General features: G+C 35.3%; 1 long non-coding RNA gene across 1 annotated transcript; it reads right to left on the bottom strand.

Annotated features, from left to right (window-relative positions):
* Positions 1 to 1478: 1478 nt before the first annotated feature.
* Positions 1479 to 7171, bottom strand: LOC124516962 (uncharacterized). Its single transcript, XR_006963264.1, has 3 exons — positions 7054 to 7171; positions 5083 to 5246; positions 1479 to 1814 (listed from the first exon to the last, which is right to left on the bottom strand). It is a non-coding gene; the product is annotated as an uncharacterized LOC124516962 (long non-coding RNA).
* Between the last annotated feature and the right edge of the window lie 2247 nt (positions 7172 to 9418).

The following is a 9418-nucleotide window of genomic DNA, read 5'->3' as shown; positions in this document are numbered from 1 at the left end:
TTCTGTTTGCTTTACCTTACACTATCTTATGTATTTGTTCTCTATCTTGCTATTTACTGCTAGCACCCAGAAAGCAAGTACTTTCTTAATGTGGTATCCCTCCAAAGCACCACGCAAATATACGAATAAATACATGCATTCAGTGGGCGCTAAATAAGCCATGCCGTAAGAAGTGTGGGGTTTTGTTACCCACAGAGGCAACTGATACATACCCATGTATATGTTGCCTATGTATGTAATGTATTTATTATAGACATTTTTAAGAGATAGAATGTAGACAGTGACATTTTAAAACTCTCACACAATCTGACGTTCTGGAAAATCCCTTTGACAATTTTATATATGCCCTTCCAATTACATACGCTTTAGCAAATTTACAGATCATGCCGGCACCTGTTAAAAAGTGCACAGGGGTGTAGTGGGCTGAATGGTGCCCTTGAAAGGCATCAAGTCCTAATCCCTGGAACCTCAGCAATGTCAAAATAGATGGTAAAGATTTTGCTTATACGGTTAGTTAAGGATCTTGAGGAGCTTTTCCCGGATTAGACGGATTGGTCCCAAATACTTTCACATATGTCCTTATAAGAGCAAGACAGAGGGACTAGAGGGGCAGGCAAAATGAAGACAGAGGCAGAGGTTGGAGAGATGGGGCCATAAGCAAAGGAACACCAATGGCTACCAGAAGCTGAAAGAGGCAAAGGATAGATTTTCCCTGGAGTCTCCTCTGGAGCTTCCAGAAGGAAAGGCCACTGCCCAACACCTAGATTTCAGACTTCAGTCCTCCACAACTGTGAAAAACACGTTTCTGTTGTTTTAAGCCACCAAGGTCTTGGTAATTTGTTACAGGACCTGCAAGGAACTGCTACAGGAACAGCGTATTGCCTTAAGCATGCTTCAAGAATATGAGTCCCTGTATAGGATTTCTTCATACGTTTATACCCTATTTAACCAACATCTATTTCATTAGACATTTAAGCTATTACTAATTTCTCTGTTATTAAAAAAGGCTTAAATGAATACACTACACCTTTTGTATAGTTGGTGGTTAACGCAGGTTACATTAGAAAACAGGGGCCGGGGGGAGGGGTGGATGGGTGGCTCAGTCTATTAAGCATCAGACTTATGATTTCAGCCCAGGTCTTGATCTCAGGGTCGTGAGTTGTTCATGTTCCACGTTGGGCTCCACACTAGGTGTGAAGCCTACGTACAAAAAAAGAAAAAGAAAAAGAAAAGAAAAACAGGGACTTTAAACAAGCCACTGCCTGACCCACACCTGCAGATATTTTGACCTAATTGCTCTGGTCTGGAGCTAAGTCATAAGTCAAAATTTTTTCAACAAATTATACGACTTTATGAAACATAAATTTTCATGAGAAAATATAGGATTTGACTACTAAATTAACCACATGCTGGCAAATTTATGCAAAGAAATTTCTCAAAATGCCTCATGCACCTCAAGAGCTCTTCACCTTATAGAAAATGTCACCAAAAAATTCAAGTTCCATATAGCTCTTAAATGATTGTGAGCCCACTGGTGTTTTCAATTTTTGCGTTTCCTATCATTTTATACATGTGCAAACACAGTAATGGGAATGTCTGAGTTACAAGAGCACTCGTGCAGCTGTAGAAAATATAAATGTATGGAAGAAATACTTAACAACTTCATAATTCCGGTGTTTCTTCAGTACCAGGGGCACAATTAAAATAAGACCCTTGAGGCCTTCCGCTTCTCACGCCAGTTCGAGATTCGCAGCACTCACTCGCCCGTCCGTCTCGGCTGGGGAGCGCTCACTGCAGGATGCGTAGCCAAACAACTGCCAAAAGGGGTATGATCAAATGTTGCACCTTGTCAAGGGAAGCACCCAGATGCCAACTCACTGAAGGCAGCTCTTCCACTGGCTGCGTCTGGCCTCTGGGCAGGCTTCCCCGGCAGGTGGTCTGATGTCACCTGCACGGACCATACTGACTTCTGATTTTCACAAAATCAAATTCACAAAATTTTCACAAAATCACAAAATCAAAACTTTCTACTAAGAGAGTGGCTTTATAGCAGAACTTGAATTCCTATGCAATTCTCTTTCAAAGAAGCATGAATCTGTTAAATGGTTTTGCATTTATTCCATAACTATGAAGTTGAAATAAATGAGTGGCTGGAGCTATTATGGCCTTGTTAGACACACAACGGAACAAGGAATTATTTGACCATTATATAGCAGATCAGGAACACATCTGAGACAAGTTGTCAGACCTTTTATAAATACCAAGAATGATTATATTCATATTCCATATATCCTTTGCCTTGTGAAAATACTGCATAAAACGTTAATTGTTATTAATTATAATAATGTAAAATTGAGTTTGGGAAGGTGCAATTAGAGATTGTGCATTTTTACCTAAATCTTTGTATATCTACAGATACCCAACTATAGAATAAAATCATTAAAAAGTAAAACCTTGCACTTACAGAGAGTGGATTTTTTTGGTCACACATAGTAGGCTTATATTTTTACGTATGATTTTTCTACATGCAAATTCAACACATAATCATTATAGAAAAATTACCAAAAAAAAAAAAAGAAACCCACCTTTGATTAATAAATATTTCCCAAAAGGAGCATAATTTACAGATCACAACCTGATCATGAACTACACCCACTGAATCCTGCCTCTGTCAGGGCAGAGCTATCTCTCCAGGTCCCCCACGTGCTTCAAATTGTCCAGAGTGCCATCCTCTGTCCTGGAGGCTTGTACATGTCCTGAACTTGGGGCTGGGAGGCTGCCTGCATGGGCTCGGCTCCACAAATGCCTGTGCATTATTTCAGGACACAGACACACATCGTTTCACACCAAACAAATGATACTTGCATGGAACAAGTATCTTTGGGGAACAAACAAGACAGACAACTCATTACTCGACTTCCCACACTCCTGGTGTGAGGAAGGACAGCACTGCTTCTGCCAGAGTCTCATGGTTTCTGCACTTCAGCTCCCCTTCCTGCCCACCAGTGGTGTTGTCTTATTTGGTCTCTCAGTGTTGTGTACATACACCTCAGCTCTCTCTCTTACCCTGAGATCTGCAACCTGCCGACTTGGTAATTCAGTTTGTAGTCATTGTTTTTCTGACTTGGCAGGGAATGACTTACAGCTGAAGAATTCCACCCACGAAGACACAGGGAGAAATTTCAGGAGGGCTGGAAAGAAAAGCACATCTGTTCGTACTTAAAAATGTTTTCTTTCCAAAAGTATAAGGATGCCTTGTAACTTATGTGAAAAGTTCCTCATACGTGTATGTAAGATTTTATTTTAATGTTAGAAAGAATTGGAAGCATAAAATAAGAATTACAGAATGTTCCTTTCATACTTGACAAAAGAATTTCCTGATTCCTAGTAAGAAGTTGGCATCAGATTGGATTATATGTGTGGTGTTAAAATATGAATACACATTCACATGGTGAAACTATAAATAAATGAGTGTAATTAGTAAAGACAGGAAGAAAAGGGAACTATGTTTACGGACTGGGCAACTTTAGGATAATCACAGGCATCCAGGAAAAACCTGACAGCTACACCTGACCAGCCCTAAAAATCAATGGAGAAGTGAGAAGTGTCACTGCCAGAATACCTTTTAAAACATCTTCTTATGTACAGATAGTCTCACAAAGCATCTATGTTTTGTACATGAATGCATTTTATAAAAACATTCATATTCATACAGAAAAATACATATTTGAAGTTTGAAAAATCTATATCTCTTTTTTAATGTTCCTATCTCTTAGTTTGGGTCCCACTAAAAGCAGAGCCCAAGACAAGGACTTGGGTGAAGATTGGATAAATGTAATATATTTGAGAAAAGGAAGCACACAATTAAGGTTATACCTGATGTACAATCATAGAAGGCAATTAGTGAATAGAGTCCAGCGAGAAAAAAGGATAAAAACTTGTCTACAAATAAAAATAGTTAATGGTAACGTTAAGAAATTTTTGGCAGGAATGTGCCCAAAGTTACTTAATGTTTTACTGATTCTGTGGTATGTTGGAATATGATGCTTTAATGTAAAACATTAAAGAAAATACTAATTTAAAGTCTTCAAATCTCTTAGGCTGCCGGTTCTGCAATTCTCTAGCTATGTGGCTTTTGATATTGATTCAAATTTCTCTGAAATATTAGGGAATTTTATTAGCTGATCTGTATGTTTCTTTGTCGATCTATGTTTTATGGTTTTACATAGGTAAACTGGATTTGAGTACTTTAAGGAATACGTCAGTAAGTAACATTGGTCATGTAAAATGCTCTTTCCATAACCATGAAAAAGTATTTTAGAAAGACAAAGAGAATGTACATCTACCTCTAAAAACCTGATAATCTCATTTTAAGTGGTATATAGAGCAAAGCTCTACATTAATTTCATTCCATCAAAGTATTCTCAAAACATTTGGTGCTTTTCAAGTATCACCCTAAAATACTTAGGGATCCTTTCCTCATTTCTGATATATAGTCTATTTTTGTAGTCGCAGGTTTTCAATTGTTGCTTATATCTCAGTTTTCACTTAAATCAATATTAAATCTTCCTATTAAGCATTGGTATTTAGTAATAAGACTATTCCTTATTTTTGCACAAATTCCAAAAGTGCATGTTTTTTTTTATCCTTTTCCAAAATCCACAGTCAAAAGTCAAAAAAGAGGATTAATGGACAGCTTTGAAAATGATGAAGGTAAAACTTTTAGCCCATGGAGAAGTGTAACTGTGTAACTTTTGTATGTATGAGGAGATAAACATGTGCCTTTTTGTATTCTGTGTTAAGTATATTTTAAACTTCCAAGGAATTAAAGTTGTTTTCTTTATTCACAGTAAAAGGATATGAAAGATACATTTAAAGTTACCACACAAGTTAATACTTTGGTTCTATATCTTAGATATTCAACACAAATTAGGAATCTTCCTCTTTAGTCAGAAGCTGTCCACTTGGTATTTTCTACTTGAGGTTCTAATAAAGAATGGGAGGTGAAAGCAGAAGGAAAATAAAAAATGAAGCAGAAATCAACCAGGATCGCCATCATGCAATGGTTAAGAGTCTTCATACCTGGGTAAATAATCCGAAGGAAAACAACCCCTAAGACATTGGAAAACCACCAGATGGTTGGTTACTATGTGCAACTCAATTAGGACAACAGGGAGATCGTCTCAATTAGCGTGAAGTTGAAGTAGCATTGCTAACTCTTCAAATGCATCATAACCCGTGTCTGACTTTAAAGAGAAAAACAACAGATAAGGAGGGAAACTGAAAGACTTGTCACCATAAGGCATAATAATGCATGGCAGATCATCTCAAACATATTTTGCAATATTATAAATGATATTTTTGTAAATACCACAATTAAATACATGTAATAACTAAATACACACATTCTACCTAAATATTAATTTTACTACTTTGTATACATAAACAAGTAATCTAGGATTTGATCTGTCTTGAATTATTAAAAAGCAAGTTAATTATATGCTAACTTTAGAACAGAAGCACATTCCTATGAATCAACACTGGATACGTTACATGCAGCTAAGGAAATAACAGCATTAGATGATGGCATGGTAACAGAAACTAATGCACTTATGAGAGACTTTACTGCACAGAAAAAAATAATTTTAGCTAAGAAACAAGTAAAACAGAACCTACAGAATGATAAAACCCTTCTATCTCATTCTGTAAGATTTACCAAATTCTGGCACACAACCAGACAATAAGGGCACACACAAAAAACACACAAAGTGCCCTCGATAAATTTCATTTATGAATACAGATGCAAAAATCCTAAATATAATAGTAACACATCAAATCTAGCAGCATATTAAAAGAAAAATACACCAGAATTGAAGAAGTTAAACAAAAATGCAAAGATGTTTAGAAGGTTAAAAAAATATATTATTGTAATTTACCATATGAACTAATTTTAGGAAAAAAGCATATGATATTCTCCCTAAATGACAAGAAAGCACTTGGTGAAATTGAGCAAACATTCCCAACTCCAAAAACAAAAACAAAAACTCCGGTGTTCCCTTAATTTGATAATGGTTATATAGCAACCTAATAACAAACAATATAACTACTAAAGAAAACTAGAAGAATTTCATTAAGTCAAGGAAAAAATCAAGGATGCACATTATTATCATTATTTCGCATTTTCCTAGAATTCCAGCAAATGCAATAAGAATATAAAAATAAATAAAATTTAAATTATTGGAAAAATAATCCAAACTAGCATTACTAGTAAATAATTTAATTGTCCACCTAAAAATCCAAAAGAATTAGCTTAGCTATAATAACAGTTAAGAGCACTCAGTAACATGACTAAATATAAAATCAATAGGCAAAAATCAATAAATATCCTATAAAATAGCAATATTTAATTAAAAACCAATGAAAGGAAAGCTCAATTTACAATAGTAAACTACGTCATACATAGGAACAAACAGAAGTGTCTAAAAACTTGATGAGGAAAATTATAAAACTTCACTAGAAAATTTAAAAGTCTGAATCCAAGGAAAGACATATTTTGTTTGCGGATTTGAAGACTCAACTTTTTCAACTAGTTGTGTATTTCAATCTCCTGAATTTATTTATTCAATGAAAATCTCCATAGTATTTTTAAATGAGAACTTGACAAGATGATCCCAATTTTCACTTGAAAAAAATAAATGGGAACTGTCGATTTTATTTTATAAGAACTATGAGGAACAATTTGCCCTAACATTTGTTAAAACAGACTCAGAAGTTACTGAAAGAAGTTAAAGTATGATACCAGCATAAGAATAGATAAATATATCCAGGTAACAGAATTGAAAGTACAAAAGAAGACACAAAGATATATGGAATTTCATTGTAGACAAAGGTGTTATTTCAAATAAATAAACTTGAATATGAGATTAGGAGACACACACACATACACACCATTTCAATCTTCAATTCACACCGTTTGCAAAGTGAATTCTAGGCAGGATAATAAGGTCTAAAAAACTATGAGAAAACAAAGAACAATACTATCTAACCTCTTACCTTACAAAAGATTAATGGCAAAAGCCGTAAGCAGAAGATTGACAAATTTGAAGACATAATAATATGAAGCTGCCATGGTGCAAAAGACATTACAAAGTGAGAAGAGAAAAATGCAGAGAAACATGAACAAAGGCTGATACTCATAGAAGAATCATCTTCAAAACCAACGAGAAAAAAGATAAACCTTGCAACAGAAGATTCATAACAGGAACAAGTCAGAAAAACAAAAGGAAAAATCATCATGAGTAATCAGACGAGTGCAGATTGAGGCCACGAGATACTACATCTTGTCCATCAGGTAAATGTAAGTGATGAACTACTGGTTTCTACTCCTGAAACCAATACTACACGGTATGTTAACTAATGTGAATTTAAATAAATTTGTTAAAAAAATAAAATCATTTGAGGAAAAAAGTGTAAAGGCTGATTACAACTGGTGTTGGTAACAGCATGGGAATTTTCACCTCCCATTTTTAAGAGTTCTAGATGGACAATTTGACAAAATATGTCAATAAAAACATGTATTACTTTTTATTCACTACATCCACTTTTGAAAATCTTGTCTGTAAAACCATTCACTTTACAAGGTGTGTAAAACAAGAATTTTCAAAGCCATACCTATAAATAGAATCTTTAAATAATTTGTTGTGAGCCATACTATAAACCTTAGAAAGAAGTAAAACTCATTGTCTATACAAAAAGATCTGGAAAATATAATGTTACTCAAAATGTATGTTCTACTTAGAGAAAACAAGGATAGTTACAGAAAATGTTAAAATATAAGCTATTCACTCCATCACTGCCTAGTGGATGCTATCTGCCCTGCTGTGCTTTCTCTCATACCTATAGAACGCAGACAAAACTCATTAAAGAGGAAATTAATTTGAGGGACACTCATTCTCTGCACAAATCTTAAATCTACCTGTTTGTTATGTGCTTTGTACCAGGAGCCAGGACAAGAAAGGAGAGAGAAAACAAAAATGAGTAAGATTCACTATTATAGTCCTGGTGAAATAAAAACTTGCATTGTAAAAAGGGGAATAAAAGCAGGGCACAAATAAGTATGAAATAAAGCTGTGTGAAATGGTCTTGAGAGAGAAATCATATCAAGCTGGGCTTCATGAAAGCCAGGCCCCGAGCGAATGCTAGACATCTGAAAGGCTGGGACAGGGCGAGTGCAAATTTCAGACAAAGGGAACGGCATGAGATAAGCTGAGATGTGTGGGGTATATAATTAGAGCAGGGTGTTGCCACATCCTGCCAGAGCACTGAGTGTATAAAGTTGTGGATGACAAAGCCGAACAAGAGAAGCCAACTGTCGTCTGATATGGAAGGTCATCAACATTTCAACAATTCACAGCTTAACACCCATGAAGACGGCTGTGTTTTTGTTAGCATAGCAGGGACTTAGCAATGGGTAGCACTCAAGCGGGGTAGGAGGGAGGAGAGATGCCATCAATAAAAGCAATCCAGCTTCTCTCCTTTGTCTTCCTCCCCTCCCACATACATACTTCATTTTCTCAACGTTTTTCCAAAGATTTTATTTCTAAGCACTTAGATTTTTAATGTCCTAAGTCTTGTATTTTTAATTTCCTAAGAAAAATCTCGTATTATCCCAATAGTGGTTTTTAACCACCCACACAGTACGTAGAATAGAATAATTTTAGATTATATCTGTAAGAAAACTTAAAGATCATTCAATGCAAGCGATCCACTTCTTTCACAGGTGAGGAAATTAAGGCATAGTTCTTGATAAAATGATTCATAATAAAAACTAACCATATACCTTGCCTTAGGTATAGCAAACAGGTCTCTAGCATCATGTAAGAAAAAGTAGAGCTTTTGTTTTAAAGGAAATCACTCTGAACTAAAGACAAATAATAAATGAGTGTTGCCACTACTTGGGGTTGCTACGATAAAATGTAACTTTTTGACAGGAGACATCGAACTGCATTGAAACTGAACATCTTGCCCCAATTGGACTTATTTGGTACAAAATACACTATTTTTTTGAAACTGGCTATTTGAAATTCTCCCTTTAAGCTCAACGAAGCAGACAGTTGACTCTGTGGAAGGAAGAAAAAAGACACATAGATTATTAATGGGTGAAACAGATTAACTGTGATGGTGGGTTCAATTTCCATTTGGGAGCACAAGAAAAAACAAGTTAAAACTATTTCTTTCGTTGAAAATCACAGTATTTCATTTAAGAGAAATGGCTTTGTACTAGACTGGTAAAGAAATAAAGAATGAGAGGTAATGTACGATAGCAGGCTTGAATGAGAAAAAAAGTTTCTCAGCTAGAACCAAGTTGGGAAGTTTTACTTCTCTCAAGGATTTTTGAAATCTTGAACTTGAAAGAATA

This window comes from Lynx rufus, unplaced genomic scaffold (assembly GCF_022079265.1).
Source record: "Lynx rufus isolate CCGP_SWC_20201006 ecotype Redwood Valley unplaced genomic scaffold, mLynRuf1.p SCAF_20, whole genome shotgun sequence".
Taxonomy (NCBI): domain Eukaryota; kingdom Metazoa; phylum Chordata; class Mammalia; order Carnivora; family Felidae; genus Lynx; species Lynx rufus.
Note: the sequence above shows the minus strand (reverse complement) of the source record. Positions and strands in the feature narration are given on the sequence as shown.